At 42.0% G+C, this 14,501-nt stretch overlaps 1 protein-coding gene across 1 annotated transcript in view; it reads left to right on the plus strand.

Moving 5' to 3' along the window:
• Positions 1-12,531: 12,531 nt before the first annotated feature.
• The window catches only part of Prp18 (pre-mRNA processing factor 18), a 52,731-nt gene continuing 50,761 nt past the window's right edge, over positions 12,532-14,501 (plus strand). The window contains exon 1 of the mRNA XM_083133436.1: positions 12,532-12,570. The gene's annotated coding sequence lies outside the window, so the exon portion shown is untranslated. The remainder of the gene's footprint in view (positions 12,571-14,501) is intronic.

Here is a 14,501-nt window from a genome sequence, read left to right on the forward strand (position 1 = left end):
ATTGAGTGGAAGTCTTCTCATAGCTGGGTTGTTTGATTTCTGTTGCCACTATCTTAGTTGGGGACCTGGATCGAGATCTATCTGTCACAAGTGATCGTTGAGAGTCTCTTGTCCTACGTTCTTTTTCATGGGAACGCTTCTCTTGGGCGCCACTTCCAGATGGTGATCAAGATCGTTGTCGTTGAGGTAATCCTTCATAGGAATTGCGACGTCGGTTATTGGTGGAATAGCTGGACGTTTGCATTCGATCATTGGTACTTCGTGAATCAAGCATCGTCTCGGAGTTTGGACCGTCCGTCCGTTTATTACCTCCGGTGAAGGTTTTCACTCCTTCTCGCTGTCGTAGCAGCGTTGCAGGAAGACCATGATGCATATCAGAAGACCACAACCGTTAGTTGTTTATATGATCCAATGGAACAAACGGAAATCCTGTGGGGAAAAAAAGGCACAGACTCAAACGAACTGACAACTCAATCCAATGAAGCAATACCAAACTAATTGTAGAGCCCAAGACAACCAAGAAGAGGAAGGATGAAGGTAATAAGGGAAAACAGTTTCAAAAAAATAGTGTAAGTCGTATGTCTGCTCCACTCAACGTGTTCAACCAAAAGGTTCCTCGCGATCATCTAACCACCATATAGGCTCAATTGGTACCGTTTGTCCGTTCCAGACTTACGGCTTCCACCTGGAATAATTGGCCCACGATGCGTGACACAAGAGAGACCGACTTACGAATACCTATATCTTGATGTTCTTTGCAGTGCGGTGCGGTGCGGTAATATATCAAAATCGATATGGAGTGTCATGCTTATATTTGACTCCAATCTGTTATATTCTGTAGACAACATCTTTAACAATTAACTTCATATACATAATAACAAGAACAAGCTTCGACAACTGTCACTCAAAGTTTAAAATATTGTGTTCTCAAAGTGAACGAAACAATTACAATCACCACATACATAACACAACAATCAAAAATTTATTCCAATCTCGGGAGTTTAATGCGGAAATGACGAGGCCTCTCCGACCCCAGCTTGCTAATTAATGGATTTGTGTGTCCTCTTATTTTATTCCAAAAGAATAGTTTGGCTTGTCGTAGTACTACATCAAGAAGCTCTAAATTCAGATCTTCATGTATCTGGATTATGCGAGTAAGAGGAGGATGCCTTCCAATTGCTCTGGCAGCTCGATTTTGGACTCTTTGCAGTTTAATTAAATGAGACTTCGCTGCATGCTGCCAGGCGGGACTGGCGTATAGTAATATCGGCCGCACCATCATTTTATATAAATGCAGGCGTGTCTCGAGTGTGAGTGCCATGGACCGGAACATTGGGTATATATATCCTATCCTCTGTTTGGCCTTCTTAGTCTGGGCATTGTGTTTGCCGGTAGTGAATAGTGCAGTGTCGTCTGCGTATGTGGCAATTATCCCTTTATCTGGGGTGGGTACATCTGCAGTAAACAAGGAGTAAAGTATCGGAGAAATCACCGATCCTTGAGGTACCCCAGCACGCACCAGTCTTGGCGTCGATTTCTGCCAATTTATGGACGTAATGAAACTTCGGTTAGACCTTTCTATAGCTGAGTGGAAACCTCATTCGTCGCAGTTTATACAGGAGTCCAGCATGCCAAACTCGATCGAACGCCTTTTGTACATCGAGAAATAATCCTAATGCTCGGCGCTTCCAATCAAGGCGAATCGCTACATAGTCAACGACGCGAACAAGTTGTTCGTTCGTCCCATGGGAACGGGGAAAACGAAATTGGTGGTCTGGAAGCAGATGGTTGGCTTCTATGATCTCATGAAGTCGTCGTTGCATAACTCGTTCAAAAAGCTTGCTAAGATGAGAAAGCAAACTGATGGGACGGTAATTGTTGGCATTTTATAGATCCTTGCCAGACTTTGGTAGTACGATGAGTTTTGCCAATTTCCACTGAAGTGGGAAGTAACCAAGCTTCAGGATGTTTGTAAATAACTTCGCCAAAAAGACGTAACCCTTACGGGGCAGATGCTTCAGTGCAGCTGGCGGTATCCCGTCTAAGCCGGCAGCAGAGTTGTTTTTCAGTTTCCGTGTTGCATTTGCCACCTCGCGAGGCGAGACAGGTGGAACATCCAACTACGAAGGCTGGCGTTGAAGACGTTGGAAAGCCACATCGACGATCTGTTCTGTAACAGCGTCATGGAGATCATAGTTTGGTTGAAACTGATCGTAAAAATGATCGGCTAGAAGCTCAGCCTGCCTCTGGGGATCCATAATTGGGCCTGAAGGGCTATTAATGGCCGTCATAGTAGGCTGTTGTCGTTGATTTAAGTTACGAGCAATCTTCCAAAATGTAGGATCAAGCTCTGTCAGTTGGCCAAGTTTGCGATCCCATTGGCGGATTCGTTCACGGTGTAAGTATTGATGAAGGTGACACTGAAGGAGAATCCAGTCTCCCCGGTGGATGGGCAATCTGGAGCGATGCCATCGTCGGCGAGCCCAACGCACAAGTCGTGTTAAAATGTACAAAACTGGAGTAGCCTGAGTAGAGAGTGGATCTCTGGTGAATATCGTGGATTGGCGCCAGGAATCTGCGATAACGTTGGTGAAGATAGTAACACCCCTGTCGATGTCTGCAGATGATGACAACGGAGTAGTTAAGTCAACGGAATTGTGGATACGAGCTGTAAAGAGAGTCCAATCAGTAATAGCTTCTTGTAAGGTGCGGAACTGATGTTGATATAAACCGTTTCCGATGGAAGCAGCGACAGGGAAATGATCGGAATCGAGGTACCAAGTTACAAATGGCATAGTGCTGAGGCCAACATCTTTGGTCAGGATGACATCTAGCACATCGGGGCGACTTCCATTGCGTGGATAATGCGTCGGTTTGTGAAGAGCAGAGATGGAAAAAGCCAGCTGATCCATTATACCAGCCAAAGCGTTTCCGGCTGTGTTGGAGGTGATAGAATGCCAGTCACCGTGTTTAGCGTTCAAATCGCCCCCCAGTACAATTCTATCGCCAAGTGTTTCTAGTACAAGGAAATCGTTGGTGGCCAGAACTTCTTGTAGAGGCTTGTATGCTGAAATGACAACTAGGTCTTCATTTGGTGCATGGAGCTTCACCGCCAAGGCTTCCAACGAAGCTAAAGGTGGAACTGGTATCTTGATAGCAGTGAGGCCACGTTTAACAAGTATTATCAGACCTCCCTTACGACGACCAATTCGATCTTCTCGGAATATTTTGTAATTGGGAACTGTCCGTGTGATATGAGGTTTAAGATGAGACTCATTGATAAGAGCGACATCTATTTTCCGTGAGTATAAATAATGTTGAAGCAATAAGGTCTGTTTTTCGATGCCATTTGCATTAAAGACAAGCAGATTTATCTGACATAGAAGTCCGTTGCGATTAAAAGCACTCATCACTTTGCATTTCAATGAGTATTTGCAGAACAATCGTGACATAGTTCATGCTAGTTGTAGCGCGTGACATTCGTTGGAGTCGTCTATTAATGTGTTTCAATATCTTCTCGAAGTGCATTTTATTAACCATATCCAGTAGAGATTTGAGTATGGAACCCACATCTTCTTCGTTTTCTTCATTAGCCTTAGGACGTTGTCGTCGTCTGTTGTCTGCCACACTACTCACGGTATTTGCATAATTGGTGGCATCCTGAGAGGAGGTTGCGGCTGAAGTGGTCAAGGACTCTGTGTTCGCATTCGACGCGCGTGTAGACTGTGTCGGTTGTACTCTTTGCCGTTTCGCCATGGCGGTGAAGTATCGGCAACCACGGTAATTGGCCGGGTGATTTTCCTTACAATTACAGCAGACTGCGGGTGTTTCTCTGTCCTTCTTTGCACAATCTGCGGTAAGGTGGTCACTTCCACATTTCACACAACGTGGTCGAGCTGCACAGGTACTTTGGGTGTGGTCCAGGCGCTGACATCGGTGGCATTGTAGGATGCTGGGTGGTCGATATGCCAGAATCTTGATCCGATAATAGGAAAGGTACTCTTCTGTATATATGTCAGCAGACTTTTCGTTCCTGCGAAGTGTGACCAGATACAGAGGTATTTGCAAACAAAGTATCATAGGGCACGTCGATAGGTAATTGCCTGATTACGACCTTCAGAGGACGATCTTGTCGAACCGGTGCACTTGCAAATTCAATCTTCTTAGTGGTGAGGTTGCGTTCGAAAGATTCGAAGTCAGCAATTGTTTGACAGTGAACTCGGATACTGCAAGCTGTATATCGAATTCGCGGTTCGGATTTCAGAATATTGTGCAGCGTAGCCACAAATGTGTGCGGGGACGATGCATTGTAAATAAATATCGGAGGAATCTTGCGATTGGACGAAGTTGTTTCACCCGCGAATTCAATTCCATCTTGATGTCCGTTAGTGGCAGATGTTCCTGCCATAGAATCAGAGTCCTTGGTATAAGTCTGAAGAAGCTGATATGCGTTGGACACTGGCACTGAGGCAGCAAGCGGCACAGATTGACTAGGCTTCGCAGCTTTCCTTGGATTCACTAACTGAAAACCATCGGAGTTGGTATCTTGGTCTGCACTGGAAATCGACTGTTGACGTTCTCTCTTGCGAGATTCTTCAAAATCTAGCCTACTCACCGGTCTGGGGTTCAGACCACCACGAAACCACCTCTTGGGTAGGGATGATGCCGAGAGATGGCGCCGATATTTCTGGATTTCAGATCTTGGAAATTTGGAGTCATCTGGGCTGGTGGCGTGCTACCCTGGTTGGCAGTCTCTGTTGATAGGTTCTCTTCCATCTCGACCTCGTCTGACCAGTCGCGTCCTCTTTCGGTACCCATGGCTGAAGAGGTGAACAACACACCTGAAGGAATGCGGTCGTCTAATGAAATCTTCTGCTTGTCCGACATCTAGGCACAGGTTGCACCACTAGGCGACGTCTTCCGTAACCCCCTGGCGTGGCTTGGTATCCACAACACCAGGGAATCCACTGTGGTCCTGTTCTTTCCAGTTGTTTTTTTTTGTCCTCGTTTTCCATTTAGAAGGCTACACCTTCTCTTTGGTAAGTGAATTGTTTTCATAAATGTTTTCCCTTGCAAGGTGATGGTCTAAATGTTTTCAGTATTGAAGTGGTACATATTTACTTATTCTGAGGGTAGTTCACTTAGATCTTATTTTATTCAGTAGTGGGAAAATTACTTCAGTTAGGAAAGTAATAATTTGCTATGCTGCGGCATGTGTTGGATATATCACGTGCCGTAGTTCCGGAGGATGATGGATATTATACAGCTGATAGTCAGGATGCTGTGGATCTATCAGGAAGGTATACATGGTTAAGAGATGCTGTAATGGTGTGCAGTGGTATGTAGGAAGGCAGTCGTGTAGAGCATCTTCGTACATTATGCTAAGAAGTTGTGGATGGTGAGAGTTCATTCGACCAGTTATATATTTGTGACGGACGGCTTCGATATGAGTTGTGATTTCGGGAAAGGTTATTCGTTCGTACAGTAGTCGTGTAGGACTTGGTAGGACTACTCTGAAGGCCAAACGAAGAGCATGTCTTTCCAGAACTTGTAGTTTATGATAGAATGAATCTGGTGCTGATATCCATGCAGTGTGGCCGTAAGTAATTGCTGGTCGAAGGAAATCCTTGTAGGTATGTAAGACGACCTGGGAGTTGAGGCCCCAGGAGGTTCCAATTAGACGTTTGAGTAACCTTAGCCGATTTGTAGCTTTCTTGACAATGTTGAGCAAATGAGGTTTCCAGGTTAGCTTGGAGTCAAATATGACTCCCAGGTATTTTGCAGTGGTGGCAGGCAGAATAGGAGTTCCGCGTATTTTAATGTTTAAAAATGTTGGGTTCCTTTGGATCTTCGAGCGACAGCCTGTCTGTAGAAACACCAATACTTGTGTTTTGAAAGCATTAATTGTGAGACGCCATGTGTCACACCATCTTTGGAAGGAGTTTATAGCTGGTTGGAGAGCTTTGTTGATAGCTTGGATGATTGAACAACATGCGAGGAATGCGGTGTCGTCGGCGAATTGGTAGATAGAAACTTGTGGGTTTCTTGGCATATCGGCAACATATAGTATGTAAAGTAATGGTGATAGAGCGGCACCCTGTGGAACGTCAGAGTAAAGGAAAATGGGGTATGACATCGCTCCATTTACATTGACATAAGCGACCCTGTTTGTTAGAAAGCTGTGTACTAATCTGACATAGGAAAGCGGTAGGTTGAATTTATGGAGCTTGTAGATGAGTCCAGTATGCCATACTTTGTCAAATGCTTTCTCCAAGTCGAATAGTACTAGACAGGACGGTTTGGAAGTGTTGAAGTGATTTGTGATGCGAGTCGTTAGTTTTAACAAATTATCAAGGACACTGTGTTGAGGTCTAAAGCCTGCTTGGTGCGACGGAAGTAAACTGTGTGCTTGTAAGTGCATGTGTATGCGTCGAACAATGATGCGTTCGAATATTTTGCTAAAGGTTGATGTGAACTGAATAGGTCGATAGTTTGTGGGGTTGATACTATCTTTGTTTGGCATTGGGAACATTAGAACCTTCGAAATCTTCCAGTCTGTCGGGTAGTGTCCTGTGCGGAGGATAAAATTGTAGATAATAGCCACAAAAGACAGCAATGCAAGCGGGGCCTGTTTAATCAATACGTATGTGATATTGTCCAATCCGGGAGCAGTGTTTCTCTTCCTACGCACAGTATTGATAATATCGTCTGTTGTAATAGGAACAGTTAGAGCATTATTAGGATCAATATCGTGCGTATTGCTGGTTTGCAGTTGCCTGTTATTGGGGTTGGTGACTCTGTCAATTTTGGTCTGGAGGCGGAGATTTGGAGCTAATTGTGGTGTTGGAGTGAAAGTGTCTTGCAAGACATTTGCGAAGGCATAAGCTTTTTCAGTGTCGGTGTTTAGGGCTGCGTCCTTGATTGTTATTGGATAAGGAGTACTACTGGATTGTCCAGTGAGCACCTTGAAACGTTTCCAGTATTTGGTGGGATGGCTTTCATCACTCAATTGGTTGCACGTTTCAATCCATCGACGTTGTTTATAAGCTTTTATATAGTTTTGTACTGTACGCAGCCATTGACGGTGTAAGTTAAGGGATTCAGGATTTCTGGTCTGGAGGTAGTCCCTGTATGCTCGTCGTGATGCTGTGATTAGGTGAAGATATTGCGGAGGTAGCTTTGGTTTGTAACTATTCAGAGTGGTCGTAGGTATGTTAGTGGTTGCCGCACTGGTAATCTGAGCACTAAGATGTTCCACCGCCGTATCGAGTTCCTCTGAATTGTTTGGTGGTGGATGCGGGTGAGAAAAAGCATTCTGTAGCTTTTCACTATATGCCTCCCAGTTCGCTTTGTTGTAACACCAGATTTTTCGAGGTTGTATTGTACTGCTCGTATTGCGGTTACCAAGATTTAAGGTAATTTTCACTGGGTCATGGTCACTGCCGATGGAATCCAGCACAGATATGTTCAAGCAGGCACTTAGAGTTGTTGATGTTATAACAACGTCAGGGGTAGTGTTACTTATGGGACGTGTGGCTCTAGGCAGTACATGGAATTCTGCTGTAGTGTTTTGGTCCAGAAATTGTAAAAAGTTTGTTTTGTCTTGCATGCTTCGACTATGATAATTGATGTCCGCTGCTATGATATAATGTTTGCTAAGGGTTTGGATATGTTGAAAGAATTGGTATGGAATAGTCTCCCCTGGTCTTACATAGATGGTAGCAAAAGTAACGACCCGGGATGGAAAATAGATGGTACTAGCAGTATGTTCTGGCAAGTGGAAGTTTGGTGGGAAGGTAACTGTTCGATATGGTAATTTTCTATCTACTCCAATTGCTGTGCCGCCGTTTACTCTTAAGCCCGGCGGACCATCGTGGCGTAAGATGTTGTATGGTGGAATATGACAGATAATTTTTGGAGCAAGATAGATTTCGTTTAGCGCAAAGCAGTGAACAGATTCTTCCAAAAGCAGGTGTTGCAATAAAGCTTTTCGTTTAGAAACAGATCGGATATTTAAAAATAGAAAATTATACATGTTCCGTACTGCCATATTCAAAACCTTAAACCGCAGTTTCCAAGTGGGATATGTGGAAATGCATATGAGGACCAGAGTATGTTGCATGGAGTTGCAAGTTGAAAATTGTTTTGGCAGATGCTGTTACTTGGGTTAATATGTGCGTTCTTAAAAATGGGTGCACATTTTGGAGAGTCAGGGTGAAGAAACGTATTAGATCTTCCACTGTTACTGGATGTCGTAGTGAATTGTCAGGTTCTGTAGCAGTGTCATTGGTGCGCAGGGGAACTGTTAGATCAGGGTGTTCAGGTATTGCATCTGGCTTGGCTTTGCATTTGTAACTGTATGTAGGATGGTTTTCCGTACATGTGACACATTTTGGTGGAGCAGTTTGGTTTTGACATTCTCTGGTTGAATGGGGTCCTGAACAGTATCCGCATTTATCTCGGTTTGGACATGCAGCAGTAGTGTGCTTGTTATACTGTTGGCATTTTTCGCACCGCAATGGAAGAGGTTGTTGAGAACGGGATGGTTCAACTTTGTACCTACGTCTGTATATGTATGCTCCACTGTGTAGTAGGGTGTCTACAGCATTTTGTGAGTCTGTTAGGACCCGCACCATGTATGTGGGTCGGTTGTTATTGCGAATACGGATACATTTGCGGATTTGTACACCTTCGCATTCCAGTTCCTCAAAAATATCTTCGTCTGTTAGACTAGGTTCTACACCCCTGATGACAACTGATAGTAGTGGGGATTTATGTGGTGGTGGTGGTTGTTTTTGAATGGAAGCATTTAGTGTTTGGATGTTTGCTTTGGCTCCATAGATTTCAAAAGAAGCTTTGTTTCTAATTAGTTTTGCAAAGTCTGGATCTGGTGATTTCAATATGATGCCATTACGGGTGAACAGTATTTGTGCAATTTGTGCCCTTGGCACATACTTAGATGTTTGTTGGAATACATGTTTTGCTGTATTGAATTTGGTGTCGTAGTTGGTGAGCAGGAAGTTGTATAAGCTGTTATCCTGTTGTTTGGATTTTAGTTGGTTTGCATGAGCTGTATTTCCTGTATCTCGTTTAATTGGTGATCTAGATCGTTGACGTTGAGGTAGAGGTAATCCTTCATAGGAATTGCGACGTCGGTGTTTTGTGGAATAGCTGGACGTTTGCATTGGATCATTGGTACTTCGTGAATCGAGCATCGTCTCGGAGTTTGGACCGTCCGTCCGTTTAGTACCTCCGGTGAAGGTTTTCACTCCTTCTCGCTGTCGTAGCAGCGTTGCAGGAAGACCATGATGCATATCAGAAGACCACAACCGTGAGTTGTTTATATGATCCAATAGAACAAACGCAAATCCTATGGGAAAAGAGGCACAAACTCAAACCAACTGACAACTCAATCCAATGAAGCGAATCCAAATTCCAAACTAATTGTAGAGCCCAAGACAAAAGAAGAGGAAGGATGAAGGTTGTAAGGGAAAACAGTTTCAAAAAATAGTGCAAGTCGTATGTCTGCTCCACTCAACGTGTTCAACCAAAAAGGTTCCTCGCAATCACCTAACCACCGTATTGGCACAATTGGTACCGTTTGTCCGTTCCAGACTTACGGCTTCCACCTGGAATAATTGGCCCACGATGCGTGACACAAGAGAGACCGACTTACGATTACCTATACCTGATGTGATCTTTCCAGTTTTTTTTTTTTTTTTTTTTTTTTTCGTTCATCCGTTTAGAGGGTTATGTCCCTCTCTTCGGTACGTGCTAGACACTTTTAAATATATAATAATAATAATAGATAGGCTAAGTGCACTTTTTCTATTTTTGGGATTATGAAATGAACACTAACCTAGTCTTGAAATGACCTTGGACTTTCATTGCTATATTATATTACACCCTACTTTCATTCTTATGTTAGTAAATAAATACCCTTTCTTGTAGTTTGATTATTAGTTGCAATATGAAGGGTATAAATGTGGTCGTAATTGTGGTGGATGATTAATGGTGTATAGTTCTGCAGAAGCTCAACAATGAGGGAGGGATGGGCAAGTAATTCACCTTTAATCCTTCTTGTGGCATGTTTTCGCAACTCGCATTGCAAGGAACTTGATAGATAGAAGATCATCATATCAAACTTACGACAACGTTCCGTTTCCGTGCTCTTCCATTTTCTCAAAGTAAAAGTGGGTCCGGGAAGCGGAGAGAACTTGAAAAATACGAATGCTATTCTTCATAGTCAAAAGTTTAGCGTCATCTCTTCCATTCTCTTACGGGTGTTTGTTTGACCGTGTATCCATTTAATTGCATGAAAGTCTGAAAAGGTGGGGAGGGGCGACGGCCACCCTAGAAAATAAATTTCAACCTAAAATTTGTACATTTTACACATACGTATAATTTCATTTCAATCTCAATTTGTTAATTATTAGAAGGGCGTTACAGGTGCATGCTAACTTCAAACTGAAGTTTTTTTAGGAGATTATACTATTTTAGAAGAAAATATGCCTCGTTTGACACCTTGGAAAAATACCTTGTTTGCCCTTCCCTGGAAAAAATACAGCGGACGTCCATATTTAAAATATTTACAATTATTTTTCCTCATCTATCACCAGGCGCTGTAATGCACTGCGACAACAAGGGGTAGGAATTCATTTTTGGAAAGGAAGAGGGGAGAATATAACCTATCCAACATTTCCTTTCCGATGAGGACCTTTTGTCCGCTTAAGTTCAATTATCCATTAAAATGTATTTTCATTCACCCCCACCCTGAAAGCAGCTCCCGAACCTCGGTCGGTCAGTCGATACATTGTTTCCTATAGCTGTTTAATATGTGCGCGAAGGCGGATTCCTCCCCTCTAATTCTTTTCACCCACTCCAGAAGCAGTCTCCCAGATCCCCTCCTCCGCCCAATGAAATCAACTTCGAGCTGTGTTGGTATGGTAGCTCCTCCTGTGAACGACTCCTTCAACGAGAAAGTTCCAGTGAACTGCCTTTCTAAAAGGAACTGTCTCGTCCGAGAGCATGCTCCGTGGCTTCGTAGTTCCTTTGAATGACTTCCGGTGAACGCTTCCTTTCGGTGAGCGAGCTCCGGTGAACTGCTTTCCGAAAAGGAACTGCCATGACCCATCACTAGTCGTGACCAGTGATGTGCGTCTACGCGTAAACAACGATAGTCTACATTCTACACGTAGACTATTTTATACACGTAGATGACGTAATCTGTGTAAACAACATGGCGGAAGGTGATAACTTAGCAAAGGGCGCCGTGGAATAAAAAGAATATTATACTGCGTATCAGTTGCTGATGTGGGAGGAGAACTTTTCATACTCTTTCTTCCAAATTCGAACAATTTCTCACCTAGGAAAAAAACTTAACATATAAAATATTCTAGTGTTTTATGAGGGAAAGACCACTCTTGCCTCACGACTGCCATCTGTTGTCGTTTTTTGCATACTATTTATCTTCTTCCATACTTGATAACAGAAGAAAAGATAAATTTTGTTGTAAATAGGATTCTTTTCAGTTTGTTACGAACCAATATAGTTGAAAATGTCACTTTTCTTTCATGAAACCCTTGAAAATTAATTTTAATGCACTTTAAATTGTCTACATAGTCTATGTAAACTACAACCCAATGTAATCTACGCGTAGATTACGTGTAGACAACGCATGTAGACGTAAACTTATAGTCTACGGCACATCACTGGTCGTGACGTATTAACATGGAGGGGCGTGTTTTTCAGCGCAACGCGCCTCGCAAATTTGGAAGATTGGTTTTCCCCTTAAACTGAAAGCAGAGAAACGCGAAAAATTGCAGGGGTCATTTTCCCAGGGTGTAGTTTTTAAAATTGCTTTTAAAAAAATTGAGTGGAAATGTCCATTGATGGGTGAAGACAAGAAAACGCAACGAGAGATGAGTTACCTTGATTTTCCAGCTGCTATGGTGCAACTATTTGACACTTTTGGCAATCGCTGCGTCTCGCCAACGGCAAGGGAGCATTTCCCTTTCATTTTCTTTGTAAATGGATGGCCCGCTTTACAAGTTACAATGCAGGAAAGAGGAAACATGGAAAATAAATCACTTCTAAAAAATGATAATTTGGAATTTCCCGACTGTTCGGGATCGGGACGGGAATTTTTTTTCCCGATCCCGCACGCACACCCGTCTGATGACACATTGCATGACAGTGCATGTGCCCATTTTCTCCTGTGTGAGCCAAATCGTAATGTTATTCATTTGCATTTCTCATGCATACGAACATGGTCCACAAATGGAACTTTTTCACCTTGGAAAGGGATATTGTGCCCTCAGAGTGTGGCAACACTGAAGTGAACTAAACTAAAACATGCTAAAACAAGACCGAAGTCGAAGTAAACAGGAAGAACTTATTTTTTCGTGAATGATATAATATACAGGAGAATTTTTTTTAAATGCTCATTCTTTAATTTAAAAACTACAAGTGTGATAAAAATGTCACCTTAAGTGTTTGTGTGAACGAACTGTGGTGCGCATAGACATACTAGTGGTGCGGTTCAGCTGTTTGTGCAACAACACCTTTCTGGTAAATATTCAGGTTTTTAATAAAAATAATAGGTAACAGTTTCATACATCGGAGACATATTTCTTCAATTTTACACAAGAAACTACTTACGGAAATGAGTTTCTCCAAGGTTACCAAAATATTATGTTACTTTGGTAAAAATGTCATATGCGGGAAATGAATTTCTTCAAATTTACAGGAGAAAGTACGGACTTACGGAATTGAGTTTCTGTGTAATTTCTGAAGGTCGTGGAAGTGTTTTCTCGGATTTTTCAATGTATTTGGCCGCTAAATCATGTTTTAACATAATATTTGGCCCAAGTTCCTTTTCTTTTATTGCAATTTCATCATGCTACGAATGCAATTTTTACATGGTTCGATTTCGATTTACGTCTGTTAACACATACTGCGGAGTTTTAGCTATTATTTAAGGTTTTGTTCAATATATGCTTTCATGGTTAGGTAAAGCAGGTTAGGTTTGGTTCCCTTAGCATTAAAATTGGTACCAGTTAGATATACCGGAAACACATTTAACTCGTTTACTTTGAAACGAGGTACTAATATTGTATGAGGGAAACACCTACGAATCATATATTTCGGACTTCTTTACATTGTGAACGTGTTCTTTTCGAATGTGGAACATTTCCTAAAGTGAAATAATGCATATCAATGTCTATTTCTTAGATTTACGAGTATTTACTGTTACTTGTTATTTCGATTCTGTAATACATTATGGCGGGCGATAGCATACTGGTTGTAATGTTACCCAGCCACCTATAAATGATATATTTTGGACTTTTTTAGATTGCTAACGTAATATTTTGGAATGCGGAACATTTCTTAAGGTGAAATAATGCATTTCTAACTAAGATAATGTCTATTTCTTCTACTTACGAGTACTTACTGTTACTTGATGTTTCGAATCTGTAACACATTATGGCCGTGATAGCGTACAGGTTTAGGGGGCGTTCTGAGAGTGTTTTGTCGATTTATACAGTGTTGCAATCTTGTTTACCGAAAAATCTCATTATGCTAATACCTCACAAAATAAGAAAATATAAAAAAATTCAAAACACTTCATGACATTAAAATTCACTTCTTTACTTACTTATATCACTTCAGTTTAAAAAAAAAATATGAAAAATTACAAACACTTCATGACATTCAAATTCACTTTTTTTTTTACTTATATCACTTCAGTTTCATCACAATATAAATCGTGCTTCAACATTCTACATTTACATATACTTCATGGTACCGCCTGTTAAAAAAAATCATTCATTCTGTCCAGTGGAAAATTGCTCTTGAAGATGTACTCAGATAAGTAGCCCGTGAAATGGTATTTCTTCCGTCCGAAAACTGGGATTGAATGTCAAACATTACGCCATGCTCTCTCTATATTCTGAGAGTGAACAGGAATGTCTTCGTTCATCATTCGCTGCAGTTTGCATATACTTCCACATCTTCCACATTCCATTTCTTCCTTCAAAATTCCGTGTTGAATTACAAATTCAACAACATTTTGAACACCTGGCAACAACTTCACCGCGCATCCTCTACACGTCATCTTGAAGCAACACTTGCTACAGGGTTCACATCATCTTACACAGGGAACAATGTGCTCTCGTGCAGAAGTGATGTTCTAGTGAAAACACGGCGAGGCTGAAACACTGGCTACGGGGTTGCATGATCTTAACACACGGAACATTGCACTCTCTTGCAGAAAGCAAATGGCGGGAGCAGAAACAGCGTGTCGGACAGAGATTTTCGCAGAAAACAACACGCATTCACATTAAAATGAATCAAATCTACATTCAGGAACTTCCAAAACGCTCAAGAAACTGATTTCTTCTCCTGTAAATTTGAAGGAATCCGTTTCCCTCATACGATAATGTTACCAAAATTCATGGCTAGAGTCTAGTTTACGTCCTTCTTGCACACTCCTTCTTGCC

Source organism: Lepisma saccharinum, chromosome 13 (genome assembly GCF_977018435.1).
Source record: "Lepisma saccharinum chromosome 13, izLepSacc3.1, whole genome shotgun sequence".
NCBI classification, from domain to species: Eukaryota; Metazoa; Arthropoda; class Insecta; order Zygentoma; family Lepismatidae; genus Lepisma; species Lepisma saccharinum.